At 55.9% G+C, this 18,626-nt stretch overlaps 1 long non-coding RNA gene across 1 annotated transcript in view; it reads right to left on the bottom strand.

Moving 5' to 3' along the window:
• Positions 1-18,626, bottom strand: part of LOC308520413 — a 274,969-nt gene that overhangs the window by 55,137 nt on the left and 201,206 nt on the right. The gene's annotated exons all lie outside the window — the stretch shown is intronic.

Raw genomic sequence — 18,626 nt, 5'->3', positions numbered from 1 at the left:
AAACAATTGAGTGGCATTTCTTCTTTAATGCCTTTCCTTGGCGGAATAAAGTGTGAGCAGCTCACTCACTCTTCAGTTCCCAAAATTGGGCATTGGAAATGATTTCCTTAAATCACTAAGTAAATGTATGTAAATTTTGGTAAAACTCACTAAATGGTAATAGGATTCCAACTCCTCCCCGTCCTCCCCTCCCCCCACTCCTCTGGCCTTATCTGTCCTCACCAGCGCCCTGCAGACTCACAGGGCTCTCTGTCCTCTCCATTGGCCTAATTCACTTATTTGCTTTAAAGATCCTGATTGCAGACAGGCTGGGGGGGATGGGGGGGTTGGAGAGCTGCCAGGGGGGCTGCCAGGCTGCAGACAGGAGCAAGGAAGGGCGGCCTGGGAGGCCAGCAGCCCGCCCTGGCAAAGCTGGTCACGGTCACCGCTTTTATGATTCCAGGTCACAAATGAAATAAATGGAAGCACGTTAGTTTGCGCGTTTCTCGGCTCTGGGCCTGCTGTCAGGGACCTTGACGCTCAATGCCGAGGATGGCTGTGCTCTGGAGGGGGTGGCAGCGGCAGGAAGGCCTGGCGAAGCTGCTGGCTGCTGAGACCCACCGGCCTGACGAAGTGCAGGGCCAGCTTAGGAGCCAGAGGAAGCGCAGAGGCTGACTAGACGGACCTGGGCATTTCGCAGCTGGGGAGACTGAGGTCTGAGGTTCTGGGACTGAGTCAAGATCTCACTTGGAAAGAGCAAAACCGAGAACCTAAATCCTCCCCCCACTCCACCCCCCGCCTGACCAGAACAAGAGGGGCTCTGACCCTGGGCCCTGTACTTCAGAGGACCCCTCTGTCTCTCCTCCCCACCAGTGAGGGAGGAGTCTGGGGAACAAGGGGATGTGCCCAGTTGGAGCCCATGCACCTGTCCTCCAGGTGACATTCAGGTTCTCGGAGGCTGGGATTCCCTGTTAAACACCCACTTTCCAGGCCTGAGGCTCCTCACCCAGCCCATTTTCCCAGGGTGGCCACGTGGCCCGTGGTGCTGTGTGTTGGGGAGGGGCTGACGTGTGGGCTGGGAGGAGGTATGTGCCCAGAGGCCCCTTCCAGAGGAAAACACGGAAAATGGGGACACAGCTGCATGTCCAGGTGTCAGGCTCTGCGTTGGGCCTGATCCCAGGTCATGAGAAAGCTCTGTTGGCTGGTTAGGAGACAAAACATATTTTATTTAAGAGTTCATTACTTGATTTATAAGTTTTGAAATATTTAGACTATGTTTACGACCCTGCCTAGGGTGAGCCTGCTGCCCGGGGCACCCCCTGCTGCCCGGGGCACCCCTGCCACCCGGGGCAGCCCCCGGCTTGGACTCACAGGCAGCGGAGGGAGCGAGCGGGGGTCCTCCTAACGCAGGGGCTCTGGCAAGGTCACACCCAGAACAGATGACTGAAAGGCTGTCACCTTTCCTCCCAAATTTTGAAATAACAGAAGAAGGGGACAGGGAGGGCTGGGAGCAATAGTCCTGGGAGAGATGGGGAGACGTGGATAGCGTGGTGACAGGGATGGAGAAGAGGCAGCTTGGAGAACTGTCTGGGGGCGGGGTGCTGAAACAGTGACAGCTCATGTAGAACTGGGTGAAGGGCCACACTCAGGCCAGGGACCCGAAAACAAAACAGCTGCAAGAACTGACAAGCCACTTTCGAGTCACCAACTATATCAGCCCCTCTCCCCCTCCCCAACTTTGAAGAGCTGCTTCTAAGAGGCAGATCCTGAGATGGCTATGGGGGTGGGGGTGGGGGTGGGGGGTCTGGACACTGAGTTCCTGGAGTCGGCCTGCCTTTCCTTTCCTGGTGGAGACAGCCAGTCACGGATCCAAACACTCACTGGGGACAGGGAATTCGTCAGTGTCTTGTTAACCGATGACAAGTCCATTCAAAGCCAAACACATGGCAGCAGGTCTTGGGGAGTTTGGGGGAACCAGACCAAGCAGCCCACCCTTGGGCCCGTGGGCCCTGGGCCCTGGACACCTGAGTTGCCAGTGATGAGGGGAAATTCTCTTGGGAGGTGACAGAAGTCGCTCTCAAAAACTGGGGGCTCTGGCTGTCATCTCCTCAGCAAGGAAGGGCGGTGATGAGCTTCGGAAAAGCTCCCTTCAAACCCATCATCAACGCATGTACTTCTCCTGAATGTGCTCGCTAACGTGGTTCAGGAACTCAGACACCCACCCTTCCGGGGCCAGGCCCTGCTCTCAGGACCGGGAACAACACAGACAGAAATCCCTTCCCGCTTCGACTTCTGGTTGGAGGAGACGCCCCAAATCTCAAAACACACAGCCGCCCAGACACAGCAGGCTGGCGGCTCGCTTTGGTTTCTCTGGGCTGAGCAGTGCTCTGCCGACACGCTGGCGCTCAACGCCCCCTTTCGCGTCTAACCAGGCAGGCAGAGGGAGCCTAGGTCCAGACACAGCCGGTCAGTCAGCAACGGGAAAGCTCTGGGTGCGGATCACCCCGCTGTTTCTCATTCCGGCATTGGGGACATTAAAGAGGAGAGCCTGGAGACCCCAGAGGTGAGACGTCCCAAGATGGGTCAACTGACAAATAAGACGCCGCTACCCCAGTCCACACGCTGCGGTGGCTCGCCATCTCCATCACCCGACCGCGGGGCTGCCTGTCCTGCGCCGCAGCCCACGCTGGGGGCCCGCCCGAGGGCTGACCGCGCGGCTCACGGGGAAGATGTTATTGAGTGCACAGGGCCTGGTAGGTGACAGCGCACTTTCCCAACTGTTATCTCACCCCATGCCCGGCGGAGAGTCGCTAGATTTAGCAACTAGAGTTACAGGGCTGGCACCCAGTCCAATTGGAATGCAATATTTGGAACAAACTTATACCAAAATCCTTGTTTATCTAAAATGTAAATTTAACTGAGAGTCACAGTCCATCTGGGCTACTAGAACGAAATACCACGGGTGAGGTGGCTGAGAAACATACCTTTATCTCTCACAGTTCTGGAGGCTGGGAGTCTAAGGCCCCGGCAAGTCGCTGTGTCCTCACCCGGGAGGAGGGGTAAGGGACCCCCTTTTATAAGGGCACTCACTGGTCCCATTCATGAGGGCTCCATCCTCACGACCCAGGCACCTCCTAAGGCCCCTCCTCCCAATACCACCCACTGGGGTGAGGGTTTAACATAGGCATGTGGGGGACGCAAACACTGTGCACAGCCCTGGGCATCCTGCCTTGGATCTGAGCGCCCCCAGTCTACAGCCCCCAGAGGCAGGCGGTATCCGTGAGCCCATTTGATCACTCAGGCCCGGACAGTCAGCTGCCTGAGGTCAACAGACCAGGAGGCGACAGGCTGGCAGAACTGGCTCTGCTCCTTCACTGGCCCTGTCACCCCTAGGTGGCATCTTCAATGATCAAGGGGGTGCTGGGGTGGCGTGTGAGGCTCTCGGCTGGGAGGGAGGGACCGTGGAGGGGAGGCTGTGGAGGGACCATGCGGTGCTGTGTTCACGGTTTGGTTGCACCATGTTTTTCGGTTTTAGTTCACAGCACCAGGGACTCTCCCCGGCCAGCAGGGCTGGAGTGCAGGAAGCCATCTGGACTGGAGCTGTGCTGAGTCATAGGCCTGAGAAAAACAAGGACGTCCTGAGGACAGCGGTGGGGGTGGGGCGGGGGCCGCAGCCCCCCTGGAGACCTCGGTGGGCACCGGAAATAGAAACTGCTCCCTTTGAAGCATCGGTTAGAAGGTCTAAGATCACCATGGGTGGCAAGGCAGTTCCTATTAAGCGCTGCCTGAATGCAGAGCTCTGTTCTGAGAAAGTCAGAGGCAGGTGGGGAAGGGGAAGTTGCTGTTTTCGTGGGATTTTTAGTATTATTTTTTTAATCCTGGCTCATCCTCTTACTACCCGTCACCCTTTGGGCAGTTAAACTTTCTAACCCTGTTCCCTCTTTAGTAATATGAATCCTCATTTCACTGAGATAGTGTTGAAAGGGTTGAAATGAAATCACTTTTTTTAAAATCCTCACCCAAGAATATGTTTTTATTGCTTTTTTTTTTTTTTTTTGAGAGAGAGAGAGAGAAGAGAGGAAGGGGGCGGAGAGAGAGAGAAACACTGATGTGAGAAACATCAATCAGTTGCCTCCTGTACACACCACGGCCAAGGATCAAACCCTTGACCTAGGCATGTACCCTGACCCAGAATCGAATCCACAACCTGTTGCCGTAAGGGACAACGTTACAACCAACTGAAGCAGGTGGCCAGGGCGGAAATCACATTTTTCAAAAGTGCCCTGCATAGTAGTAGCACACAGTAGGTGCTCAACACATGATAGGCCTTGTTATAAAAACGACGGAGAAAGAACTTTGCACCAGGTTGGTGTGGGGATGAGTGAGATGCCATGGCTTCACTCTGAAGGGCACATGAGACCCAGGTATTCGTGAGGCTTCAACTAGTGACCGAGATTCCTGTCGCCTTCCTGCCCGGGGTCCTGAGATGACGGTTCTGGTCCCCCCGGTGCCGGTCAGTGAGGCTAAACACACACACAGTGATTGCTCACATGACGGCTGTTTATTACATTCCACAGATAGTTCCTTTCAACACTGTGCGTGCTGCTGGCTCAGCCCCTGCAGAGCTCCAGGGAAAGCAAGAATGAAGATAAATCCTCCTGTGTTTCTGTTGTCTTGAGCGATTGTTCTGTGTCAGGTGCCAAGCTAAGCACTGCACACGCATCGACTTCTCAGAGCAAGTCTTTCAGGTCCGTACTCCTATCGCCCCATTTCACAGGTAGGGAAACCAAGGCTCAGGAGGACTAAAGAAGTTGTCTAACTGCATGGCGCTAGCAGGTAGTGGAATCAGTCCCAGGCCTGCTTCTTCCAACGGCCCTGACGGCCATCCCCCCGACTGTCACACTGTGGACAAGCTCCAGAGGGAAGCCCCTCGCGGGAGATTTCAGCTTATTCAGCGAGGAGGCGTGTCAACAGCACAGAGCCGCGAGGAGAGGCAATGCCAGAGGAGGCTGACGATCGAGTTCTAGCAGCTCTGGGCAGGGCTCAGTGTGGCCTGCTGGCTGAGCCTGCACCAGGCCCTGGAGAGCAAGAGGACGCCCCAGTTGGCAAAGTCCCCCTGGGGCCGGCTGTCACCAGTGTCAGGAGCAACACGCTCCTCCGTCCGGCTGAAGCAGCTCCCCGCCTCGGCCCATGACCATGGAGAGGATGGCCTATCACGCGCGGGGCCTGGTCAGCGGCGCGCCGAGGGGGACCTGCTGTTGGAAAGGAGGGCGGTTCCTGCAGTCAGAGGGCACGGCCTGTCTTGCCCCCTGGCCTGGACCGTGGCCCTCCTGGGTAAGGAGATAATGACACCCTTTTGCCTCCGGAGGACTCTGTGGAAAGGCCACACACTAAGGGTCACCAAAGCCAACTCCGAGAGGGTAGAGCTTTTCTTCAAGTCAGCCTGGCGACATCTACCAAGAGGGTTAAAATGATGCACACCCTTCAATCCCGCGATTGCACCACTGGGAGCGACCCCCAAGGAAATGGCCACGGCGGGGTGCTACATCGGGGGTGTGAGCAAGGATGGTCGCTGGAGCACCACACACACAAGAATCAGAAACGGCCCGGCTGGCGTGGCTCACTGGTTGAGTGTCAACTTATGAGGTCGCGGTTCAATTCCCGGTCGGGGTGTGTGCCCGGGTGGCAGGCTTCATCCCCAGCAGGGGGTGTGCAGGAGGCAGCCAATCAGTGATTCTCTCTCATCATTGATGTTTCTCTCTCTCTCCCCCTCTCCTTTCCTCTCTGAAATCAATAAAAATATATTTTTAAAAAACAAACAACAAAAAAACCCAGAAACGTCCCAACTAGTCAGGAACAGGGGCTTGGTTTACAGAATGCTACATCCTTGTTTCTTCCCAAGTCTGTGTGTTCATTGCCTGACCTCCTCCAGGCAGTTCATGGAACAATCCCCCCAAGCCCCAGGCGCCCAGGGTACCGCCTGGAGCACAGCGTGTGGGCTATTTCATAGGTGAACGAATGAGATGCATGCACTTTCAAGCTGGGAGCATACTAGATCCGTGTTTTGGAACTTGAATTTGCACTCTCTGTAGGATGGAGGTCAGGCGGGTGCTCGCCCACATCCCTTAATGCAGTGGTGGTGGTGGGAGGGGAGGGGGTTGGCTCCAGAGCCAGACTCCCCGGGCCCGGATCTGCCTCTGTCCTGTTCCGGCTGTGACCTTGGAGCCAGCTTGCCCTCGGAACGTCTCAGCGCTCTCGTTGTGAAGTGGGAGTGCTACCCTTGCCCCCATGGGGGGGTTGGAGGGGGGGGCGTCAGGAAGAAATGCACGAGTGAGGTGCCCGTGAAGGGCCTGGCAGGCAGTAGGCGCTCCTGAATTCCCCCGTGATCGGCGCGGCTTTCCTGGGCTGCTGGGAGGATTAAGCGGAGGCTGTCCGAAGCACACGCAGAGCTCAGCGCGGCTCAGGAAGCAATAGCTGCTTCCACCACCCTGTCTCCGCCGCGGCTGCCAGGCCACCTCTCCGTGGCTTTCCACGGGAAGCAGACGGAAAGGCACGGGACATGTTTCGTTAGACCCCCTCCCCCAGCAGGAGGCTCCTTTGCCAAGTCAGACACCAGATCGGCTCTCTCCTCTCAGCAGTTTCTGTCTGCTCAAGGTCACGTGTAGAAGTTCCTGGCATTTTCCAGTGTCTCTGTCTCATTCATTTGCGGAGCCACCTTTGAAATGTCAGGCTTGACGTTGGCTTCCTGGCTCGCCTGGAGCCGGCTCCGGGGAGCGGCCCTGCGGCCACTGTGCTTCCGACCTCCCCCGACCCCCGCTTTCCAGCTTCAGTTCTTTAAGGACCAGCCATCCTTCTGCCCCAGCTGCACGCCGCTCGGCCTGGCCTCGCCCTCACTATTCTTCTTTCACTTTTTCACATTTAAAACATAAATCCGTTTACTCAAAAGGGGAACAGGCCCACCACCAGAAATGGAAAGCCGATAGCACCTGCTGTGAATAGAAGCTACCCGAAAAAAGAAAAACTATGAAAATAAAGCAATATTATTATTTTTTAATATATTTTTATTGACTTCAGAGAGAAAGGGAGAGGGAGTGAGAGAGAGAAACATCAATGATGAGAGAGAATCATGGATTGGCTGCCTCCTGCACGCCCTCGACTGGGGGTTGAGCCTGCAACCTGGGCATGTGCCCTTCACCGGAATCGAACCCGGGATCCTTCAGCCCGCAGGCTGACGCTCTATCCACTGAGCCAAACCAGCTAGGACAGAATAATAAAGCAATATTACTGGATTCTACAGGAACAGGGCTGCCCTAGGAGACTCTGGCTGGAGGCTGTTTGGTGTCCAGTTAGAAGGGAGGTTGGGCAGCTGTAAAGTTGCAGAGCGGGGTTCAGGGTCTGCTAGCACCCCTGAGAGCTCCTTTTGGCGCAATAAGAAGTATTGAACGAGAATTTGAAGAGGAAAAACTCTCTGACCACGTGACTCCGTGTTTTATTTCCTTGTCTGTTTACCTTTAAGAACTTGCTCCCATCTGCCAGGGGCAGAGGGGCCTTGCTATGCGATCCAGTCCTGTAGGGAGCAAAGTTAAGGAGAGAACAGCCCACCCTCCGCCTCTCACCTATTAGGGCATTTTAGGAAGATTTCAGAGAAACATTCTCTGATGGTGTCCGGGCCCCAAAAATCCGGCTCTGAGGATGGCCGCACATCAGAATTCCTTCGCCTCCTGACGGAGCGGAAGTGAGACCCACCAGAGGGCGGTCTGGGCATGGTTCGGCCACTGAATCTCCATGCGGAGTGATGTGTGGGACTCAGCGCGCGTCCGCGAAGAAATCCACGCCCTGGGCGTGTCCGAACCAAGCAGATGGCTGTGCTTGATTGAAAAAGAGAGTCGCCAACCCCGCTCTGCCCAGCCAGACCCTAGGAAGAAGCGACCCAACAAGGCGCTGACTTCGAGGTCCCGCCCCTCGTCCAGCAGCTGCTCCCTTCATGGAGAGCCAGGCAGGAGCCACAGGAGCATGGCCCCTGCACGATGCCTGTTCGCAGGTCACTCCTTGCCGCACTGTCCGGTCAAATCCACACGCCAGCCCTGGTCGCTGCAATGTCCTTTCTAGAACCCTCTGCCTCTGACCAGCTGGCTCCCTGGCGCACAGTAGGTGTGAAGGGATGTTTCAAATGAAAGGCTATGCTTTACACTGGGCTGCCTCCACAGTTCATTTCAACATGTTTCCTTTTTAAAAAGACACATTTTAATGGAATTTTTTGGGGTTACGTTGGCCATGGAAATGTCCACATTACCCAAAGCAATCTCTAGATGCAACACAGTTCCAATCAAAATACCAATGGCATATCTCACAGAGCTAGAACAAACATTCCCCCAAATTTACAAGGGACCACAAGGGACCCCGAATAGCCCCAGCAATCTTAAGAAAGAACAGTCAGGGGTCAAACGATACCACCAGGCCGCGGTCATCAAACAGCGTAGAAACAGACATAGATCAATGGGACAGAATAGAAAGCCCAGAAATAAACCCACGCCTCAGGGTCAATAAATATTTGACAAAGGAGGCAGGAGCACACAATGAGATAAAGACGGGTCACTCAGCAAATGGTGCTGGAAAAATTCAACATATTCCGTGAGTGTCAGGGACAAACGGTGCTGGAGGGCTTCCTACCAGGCACTGGTGGGGTGACCACTGTCCGATTTGGGGGGATTCTCCTGCTGTTAGCACAGGAAGTCTGTGCATGCGCCAGGAAACGCCGTCCCCGCCAGCCCCCCCGCCCCCCCCCCCCCCGGCCACACACACCAAGGCAAACTGGGCCAGCTGGTCACTCTACTGGGTCAGGCCCACATGCTCTACCGTCATGGACTTCCCAGGAGAGTGGGAGACAATGACATTAAACAGATCATCCCACGAAGAAATGAGTAATTACAACGTAGGATGAAGAAGGAGAAGCCAGCCCTGTGAGTGCCCTGCGCACGGGGCGGGGGGGGGGGGGGGGGGGCATGGCTCTGGCCCTGGAGAAGCTCCTGGTTGCTAAGAGAGGGAGGGACACACAGCTTATCTGGTCAAATGCGGGGTGCGCAGAGAATAAGAAATCTGCCTCTCTATTGCCGGTTCTTATCGCACCGTTTATATTTCTGTTGGGTTTTTAAAATATATATTTTTATCCATTTCAGAGATGAAGGGAGAGGGGGAGGGAGAGATAAAAACATCAATGATGAGAGAGAATCATGATCAGCTGCCTCCCGCACACCTCCCACTGGACTTGGAGCCTGCAACCCAGGCATATGCCCTGGCCGGGATTTGAACCATGACCTCCTGGTTCATAGGTCAATGCTCAACCATTGAGCCACGCCGGCCGAGCTCGGTTGGGGTTTTAAGCATCAGAAACCCGCTCCGGTGAGCTCAATAGATATATCGTGAACGCGCATGAGAAGGAGAGGCTGACTGCCTAGGCCTCCTCGGGCAGTGAGAGGGGAACAAACAAGCCAGAGCTGAAGACCCGCCTGGTTCCATTCCCCTTAGAAAAATCGACTCCGGCCCTCTCTGCCCTTGGGTTTCCCTGCCCAGTGTTCTCATTCCGGGAAGAAAGAATCTGACGGCCACGCCTGGGTCTCATGCCAGACCCTTGGCTAGGCGAGGGCAGCGCCATGATGAGAAACTCCACCAACACTGGGTGCACGGGGCACGGGCGGGAGGGCTGCTGACGGCAAAGGGGAGGCCGGGACCCCGGACGGTGGGGGCGTCAGTTGCTGGTCAAGAAGCAGCTTCCCAGGGCCTCTTGCTCCAGGTCCCTGCCTTCGAAGCAGCTCTCTGCTTGCCTTCCGTCCAGAACACTGTTACCATGGCCAGCCCCATGCTGACAGCTGCCTTCTCGGGCGCAGGTGTCTGACCCAGCCACCTGGACTGTTGTCACCTTGGAGCATGTACCATGTCCTTGGGCACGGCTGGTACAAAGCCTGGCGCAGAGGAGGAAGTCTGTGAGTGTTGCTGAGAACTTTCTAGAAAGTTTTAAGGAGCACACTGCCTCCAGGATCCCTGGCCCGCTGCCCTCCAGCCACACTAGCCTTCTCCCTGCTGCTCAACCTCTCAGCCTGCCCTGCTGTTCCTTCTATGCATGTTGCCTGTTTACTAACCTCATGACTCAGGGGTTCCCAGCCGGGGGGTTCTGCTCTCCAGGGACATTGGGTGAATCTGGGACAGTTTTTTGGTTGTCGCACTGAAGGCGGGGGCTGGGGGCTGCTACCAGCATCAGGTGGAGGAAGCCAGAGATGCTGCTAAACATCCTAAATGCCCAGGACAGCCCCACATCAGGGAATCATCGGGCCAAAATGTCCCTCACGGCGGCTGAGAAATCCCGTGGCCGGGCTAAAGGCTCCCGTCTCTGCTCTGAAGTCCCCTCTGCAGGGAGCCTTCCCTGACGGCCGGCGCCCTCTCACGCCCCCTCCGTCCTGTCTTCTTTGGGACATTTCGCCGCCGCCTCACGTGATCACGCCGCTTACTCAGGTGCTGTTTGGTGCCCTCTGCGAGGGCCCGCGGGCCTTGTTCTCTGCTGGCTGCCCGGCAGGCAGAGCGGCACCTGGCAGGCTGTGGGCCGCTCTGCAATCATATGTCACACGCATGTTTCATGAAGGGGGTGGCCTCACTGCTCAAACACCAGGGGTCAGACGCTCAGCCGTGAGGCCCAGCCCGCCGGCGGCCCAGCTCTGTGTGTATGTGTCTATTTCACTGCCAGTTCAAAGTCAGCCTCTGTTGGCTGCTGGCTGTGTGGCCTTTGGCAGATGTCTGAAGCTTCCCGGGCCTCAGTTTCTGCATCTGTAAAGTGGGGCTATTATGATGAGCCCTTTCCTGGCAGAGATGTGGTGCGGATGAAATACACTAGTCCACATGCACAAAGCACATAAGACAATGCCTGACTCAGAAGAGCCTCAGTAAATGTCATCACCACCACCATCACCATCATCATCATCATCATCATCATCATCATCATCATCATGGGGATTTGGCTGGGGTCATCAGTGACGACGACAGAATGGGCTCTGGGGCCCTACCAGGTGCTTAGGGGATGAAGGCAGCTTGCAAGGCCAAAGTTGTCCCTACTTGGTTTTGTCGGCTCCTGCTCCACCCATGAAACAAACCAGCTGAAGCCTTTATCCACCTCTTGTTTTGCTAAGGAGGCTAGTAGAGAGCATGGACTTCATGTGGCAGATGGTGCTGTCCTTGGATTATGACACCAAGCAGGGAAATTAAAGCGCTTCATTGCAACAGATCATGGGCTCGGAGTGGCAGCGGGCAGGGGCGGGGCATCAAGGGGCAGGGTGGGGCAGAGCAGGTGTTTTATCCACTGGGCAATGGCTGTTCTTGAGAGTAGCTGGAGCCCTGGAATAATATAATTTTATGGCCCCTTCATCTTATATAGGCACATGCAGTGCAGAAAGGGAAACAGGGGCAGTTAACGATATGGCACCCACGTCTCTTGACTCCTGGATCGGGGTTGTTTTTGCTGCCCCAGGCCACGGCCACTGGGAGACTCGGGGCATGCCGACTTTAGGCTCCTCCGCTCAGCACAGGACTCCCAAGGACATGCACCCAGTGACTCCTCTCAACCCGCCAGGCAGAGTATGAGCCAGAGCCCGGAGCCATCCTGTCTGGGTCCCAATCTCAGCACCAGGGCGAGTTTCTTACCCTCTTGGAACCTCAGTGTCCTTATCTGTAAAATGGGAATCACAACAGGCCTTACCTCACAGGGGTCCTGTGAGCATGTGATGAGTTACCATCACAGAAAGTATTTAGCCCTGGGCGTGGCACATAGTAAATGCTCAATAAAAATGTTAGTTCTTAATGAGGCCCCAGGATTGACTTCGGGTCTCACAGTCCCCTAGGTTGTGAGCCCCTCAGGGGCCAGGCTAGCCTTGTTCTCTATGCCTTACATGACAACTGACATCTGCCGGGGGCCTGGTAAAGGGTGGTGGCTGACGACTGGCCCCCTCAGGGACACCCATTTCTCAGAGGGCACCAGGGCGGCCCGGGGGATGTGGCAGCACTGCATGCGACTCTCACAGGTTTAGCCCTTAGCTCTCCATGGATCCAGCCAGCCTCCTGGCCTCTGTGAACCAGCCTCCGCCTCGTGATGCAGCCTGTTTTTTGTTTTCCCAGCTCTTCTCTGCAGCCCAGCCTCCCCCGACTGGACTGTGGGCTATTTGCATTTAAATTGGTTTTCTCTCGTTATAGAAATCTCCTAGGTCAGCTGGAGTTTCCATTTTCCCCAGGATCCGTGTGGAAGCTCCATTTCCCAGCTGAGGGTCCCTCACGCCTCCCTCCCTCTCGCTGACAGTGAGCGGCTCACGCATCCTCCAGCACCTCGCGCTGACCAGGTAGCCTGAGAAAGTCGCCCCAGTCCAAGCAAGCTCAGAGTGTTTGTCACGGGAGGAAGGGCTGGGGGAGGGGCTGGAGGATCCAGGAGAGGCTTTTGGTTAGTGCTCATCATAGACCACAGTCACCTACACGTGCACACACGCACACACACACACACACATATGGGCATATACATGCATGCATGCATGCACACACACACATGCATGCATGTACACACACACATGCATGCGTGCACACACTAGCTAACCTGTTTATAGCACTAGCTGTGCTCAGGGACTTTTCTAAGAGAGTCAATTGCTAGTAACAGCACCTTCTTCGTGGCGTCTCATGAAGATTAAATGAATTAATAAATAATGAATAATGTTTTCCAGATGAGTAAACTGAGGCACAGAGAGGTGGAGTCACTTGCCCAAGGTCATTGCTAACACACTGCAGAGCTGGACTTGAACCCGGGCAGGGTGGCTCCACAGCCTGTCATTCAGCCTATGCTCCGGCCACACCCGACCACACTCTTGCGCTTTCTAGTCTAGGTCACTGTTCAGAAAGGGCTGGTCAAGACCAGGACTTCCTGACCCGGGTGTGGGCGCGAACCCGGATGGGCTGGCCCCGTCTGCCTGGGAGCGTGAGGGAGGGGAACAGGCGGAGATACTCGCGGCGGACTCGCAGGATGAGTCGTTTTCCGGTGGGTAAGAGGGACAGAGAGCTGTTCATGAGGTCTGGTCCGGGCACCCCAGCTTGTCTGGCTGCTCAGGTGTGATGTAGGCTGAGCAGGTGCTGAGGCGTGGGGCTGGGACACGGGCAGAGACCAGGCCAAGACAGGCCTCAAATGCCATGTGCCTGGGCTCCATCCTGAGGGGCGAGCAGGAGAGGGGCAGAGGCCATCAGATAGACAACCGTCGGTGACAAATGCCACCCAACGGGAGCCCTAGCTCACTTCACTGAACACCGCTCTGCACCAGGCACTGGGTCAAGCGCTTTACTCGAGGGATCACGTTCCATCCCCACAAAACCCCCGTGACAAATGAGAATACTGGGGTAAGAGGTTCAGTACGCCTGGGGCTTGGAATCAGGCAGTCCAACCCCAGACTCTGGGCCCTCAACCTCTCTCCGAAACTCATGCCGCACGCCACGTGGATGCCCGCGGTTCTTGAAGCCATCCCGTGTGTCAGCACTAAAACACTTGGCGATCGTTGGTCCCCTGGCCTGAGTGTCACTGTTATTGGAGACAGGCAGTCTGGAGGGGAGATAAACCATTTGATTCAAAACCACACCACAGCGAAACCAGCAGGCACATCTCTGCGACCTCGATTGCTGAGGGTAGTGGTGTCAGAGGTGGGCTCAGGTGAAATGCTTATATGAGGGGGCTGATAGGTGAGGGTGTTGCATTTGGCAGGGCAGGGACAGGAAATGGGAGGTCTCCGTGTGTTCACTCCGCAATTGTCCCCCAGAAGCTCTGTTTACCCTGGTCCCTGCCTGCCAGGAGGGTACCAGCTGCGAGGGAGCCAGGCACAGAGCAGACCACGGAGTGCCCAGGAGGTCATGCTCGGTGGATGAATGCAGGGTGCACTTTGGACACAGAGCAGGGACAGCTGCCTTAGCCTGGGCAGAGGCGCCTGGAGCTCAGCCCAGGTGGCCTGGAGGGCAGAGCGGTGGTGAGGGGTATTTCAAGGGGGGTGGGGACAGCATCTTCCAGGGCGAGGGGGGTTGCAGTCCATGCTGAAGTGAGCAGACCACGCAGAAGGGACACAGCAGAGGGGCTGGGTCCTGAGGGCTGGGCCCCCAGCAGCTGGCCTGGACCACTCTGGGCGGGAGGCCGCCTCGTTTCAGATCCTCTCTGCAGTTAGAACCGCCTCGGAGTTCTAGATGAAATGCAACGCTTGCCAAGAAAGCGGCGATGCCAAGAGCAGTCTGCTGATGCCGAGCATCTTGAAATAGTAAAGGCGAGTAACCGTGTATCGCTCTGTCACGCCGCCCGCGGCACCTGCGCCTGCGGAGGCTTTGCCTGGCTTATCCCCACTGAAGGCGTAAACGTTTAAAAGTGGGAGAGATGAGTCTTGCCATCACCCCTGTTGTATAACGAAAAGCAGGAACAGCTCCCATTCTGAGGACCCTCATAATGGCAGCAGCAGGCTAACTGCTTGCTATGTGATGTCCTGTTTAACAGAAGAGCAATCAGAGGCTCCGAGAAATAGCACAACTTGCTCAAGGTCGTATACTGGGGAAAGAATGGAGCCAGGACCCAGACCCCCATCTGCCTGGCACCTGAGCCCAGTGTCCTCCCACTGGGCCTCTCTGCCTTGCCGTCGCACGATTTAAAGACTATGGGTTGTTGAGAACATTTTCATTTACTATGATTTTTCCCCTCCAGAGAACTGTCTAAATTTAGCAGGTGAAGAACCCTGGCTCAGAGAGGGAAAGTGCCTTCCCCAAGAACACACAGATTTTGAAGGGATCAGTTAGAGACGTGCACCAAGGCCATACTGTTCCCAAAGCCAGAGCCCCAGCTCCTTCACCGCGGCGCCCAGGCCTCGGCCAGGAAGGTGGACAGCTAACATTCCGCCCTGGGGTGATTCTTTAAAAAAAAAAAAAAATTCACGTCTCTTAATCTCCACACTGGCAGGTATTCCTCCAGCGATCAAAAGACAAACAGCGAGGAGAGCAGAACCTGCAGATCGCAGCCAACATGACATCATCAGGAGCAGCTGTGCCAAGAAAATCTAATTTCCTCTGACAGAGTGGCAGGCCGGGAGATAAGCTGAGGGCACTGGCGTTGGTGTCCCGATTCTGAAGGACGAGTTAGATCAGCTCCACAGAAACCACCCGGGGGCAAGGAGGGGGCAGGTCACCACACACCCACAGAGGCACACAGTCACACACACACACACACACACACACAGACACCTCTGTGGGCAGGGGTCTTGTCTGTTTCCACCGAAGTCAGTCCCCAAGGCTTAACGATGTCTACCAGCACATAGCAGGTGCTCAGCCAATACTTTTGATATGAATCAGAAAAGTCTGTATCCTTCGTGCCTGGCGAAGGTATGCTGGGAAACAACTCGTGGGAGTGTCATCGCAGGCACCCACCAAGTTCTGACGATGCGGCAGGTCCGCCTCTCACCTCGTTCCATCCTCATCCTTTTGGAGATGAGGAAACGGACACCGAAAGAAGTGAAATCGGTCACTCGAGGTTCCCAAGCTTCCTGGGTGGCCATCAAAACCAGGACTCTGGCTGCTAACCTGACAGCCAGAGGCGTCCGGAATAAATATTTTCCTCTCGGGACACAACTTAGCCCGCGACTTCTGCAGCCAACTCTGCCTGCCAGGTGTGGGGAGCTCTTTACAATGAGTCGTCATATCGTCTTCAATCCGGGCTGACCTCTCAGGATCAGGCATCTGTCTGGAGTACCTTCCATAGCGCCATGGTGCTGCATTTTAAACAATGACAGCCCAAAAGCTCCTGCTGCCTGAATAGCTGCCGGCACCCTGTTAGCCAATATACATACCCATCCATCCATCTACCCATCTATCCCTCCCTCCATCCATCCATCTATCCATCCATCCTTCCATCCATCCATCCATCCATCCTTCCCTCCATCCATCCATCCATCCATCCACCCATCCACCCATCCATCCATCATCCATCCATCCATCCATTCCTCCCTCCATCCATCCACCCATCTACCCATCCACCCATCCATCCCTCCATCCATCCACCCACCCATCCATCATCCGTCCATCCATCCATTCATCCATCCATCCCTCTATCCCTCCATCCATCCATCCATCCACCCATCCACCTATCCATCCATCCATCCATCCATCCATCCATCCACCCACCCATCCATCATCCATCTATCCACCCATCCATTATCTATCCATCATCTATCCATCTACCCATCACCTGATGTTTTTTTCTTCTGTGTTTGCATAAACTACATAGCTCCATCCTGAATCAACACTATTTTTTCTTACGTTGGTACATTGCCTGAGTTTAAAATTCAACCAACCTGTGGGCTGATTAAGCTCTTTTGCATAATAACTGCAGTTGGCAGTGATGGATGGTGTGCGGTTCAGCACCTTGCAAACCCTGAAAGGTTCCTACACTTGCACCATCCCTGCTTCTGCCCACCACAGACCTGCTTGCGTGGCCCATCCACCAGCCCAGCTTCCTGAAAAAGGGGGGCATTATGAAGGCTCTCTTTCTCTTTCTGGGGGAGGCAGATTAGATACAGGCCCAGGACACGGAGGCCATAATGATCCTCCCCCACAAAGGGAAATAAAAATGTCCAAAGATACGGCCACCTGGCAGGCAGGGCCCGGGCAGACAGCAGTGACTCATCCGCAGGCCAGGCAGCCTCTGTCCCCTGCGCACGTCCCGTGCCTGCTCACAGCTCTGCCAGGCGAGCAAGCACAACAGAGGCAGCTGGGGGTGAGGGAGGCTCTATTTCTGATCGCTTCAACCAGCAATGACACAGGTGGCTTTTAAGACTTTCTAAAAAATCACTGTTTTATTTCCAATGTGGGAACAGAGTAGATTTAAAAAAAAAAAATAGCAGCCAAGAAACCCAGCTTTGCCCTGCCCTTGCCACCTCAAGTCCCTCCCCGCCTCCCCCAGCACCACTACCAGTTCATTTTATGAGATGGACCTCGGGGCTCTCCTGGGTGCTTCTTTAAAATGCCAACTGCCCCGTGTATGGAGCAAAGTGGGGTGGGGAGGGGTTGCCAACGTGGTAAAGGAACCAGGCACCTCCCAAGGTCATGTCCCTGGACCCCCCCAGTCCCTGCTGTCTCCACTGCAGAGCAAGGAGAGGGACATGCAGAGAGGGGACGCCCCCTACTCAGGATCTGCGGAAAGGCCAGCTGCAAACGCGGGTCCCTCGGGCTCCTGGCCCCGTTCCCTCCCCAATGTCCGATCATCCTGCTCAACTGCTGCCAGACACACCCCACGTGGTCCACAATGGGGTTATAAGTAAGTGTCATCCCAGGGGCCAATGCCAGCACCTGGCTGAACCGGGAAAAGCGCAATGTTTCCTGATCTTTCCATCAGAACAGGGAACTTCAGGGTGCAGTGTGCATCTTGCTCGCAGGGGGTTCAGCATGAAGACCAAGCCACACTCAGGACAGTGGAGGAGAGAGCACGCCCTGGGCCCTGATGGGGCAGCTGAGCCCGGGGCAGCCCTGGCCGCTCTTTGTCAGTGGCCCTGGCGTCCGTATTATATCTGGGCACAGTCCGGGCACCTTATGCTCATCTGCTGTTGGAATGTCCTATTGACCACAGTCCATAGCGACATCAGGCCTGGGTGCGAGGCTGCCTCTCTCACAGGCTTCTTGTGTGGGTTTCCTGCTCCACAGGCTGCTGCGGGGTTCAGAGAAGAACCGGGAGCTTCCCCCCACAGCACCCTAACTCCCAACTGGGCTTCAGGCTCAACTACCTCTCGCCAACGCCCCAACCTTCTCTCAGGTCACCATCCCGCCATCAGGACAAATGGTGCCATCGGAGGTTGTGGCGTCCTCACAGACTCTGGGCTCCCCGTGTCCCGTGTCCCTGCCTCCCCTCAGGTAGCAGACGGCCCTGCCCTCGAGTCTCCCAGGATTCTGTCTGCTTCCCGCCACCTCCATCTCCCCTCCGCCGCCCTTTGGGGCCTGGCCTGGGTGGCTGCCTCGGGTGCCTCTCTGACACCCTGACTCCAGCCGATCCTCCCCCCAGGCTCAGAGAGCACGTTCTAAAGCAAAGCCAACGATGCCACTGCATGCTGACAACCCTCCCACGGGCCTACATTCCTGAAGGAAAACCCAGGGCCGAGGCCTGCCATCAAGGCCTGTAGCTACCAGATCCCTGCTCGCGTCTCCCGCCTTATCTGTAGAAACTCTCCAAGACACGGCCTGCGTCCCTTTCAGCGGTCTGTCCATACCTCCCACCTCTGAGCAGGCGTCTCTCGGCCCACGTGCCCACTCCTGCTTATCTCCCCGCCCCCATCCTCCAGGCTCAGCTCTGGCCCCCGGGCCCACCCCCTCCCGGATGGCCAGCCCAGATGGGGTGCCTCCTCTGGGCCTCCACACCCTCCAGCGTCCCTTATCACACCGGGCAGGAGTCCTTGGCTTCTGAGCTTCTAAGACGAGATTGTCAGGAGATTGGCAAGAACTCATGGCTTAGCACAAACATCTGGAGGAAGACATGGGCGGAGCAAGGTGCTCCCTGCTCCCCTGCAGAACAGAAAATGCCCCCCAGGGTGCTGGGAAAGGGACTGGAAAGGGGACCGACAAGAACATTG

This window comes from Myotis nattereri, assembly GCF_964212035.1.
Source record: "Myotis nattereri genome assembly, chromosome: 5".
NCBI classification, from domain to species: domain Eukaryota; kingdom Metazoa; phylum Chordata; class Mammalia; order Chiroptera; family Vespertilionidae; genus Myotis; species Myotis nattereri.
Note: the sequence above shows the minus strand (reverse complement) of the source record. Positions and strands in the feature narration are given on the sequence as shown.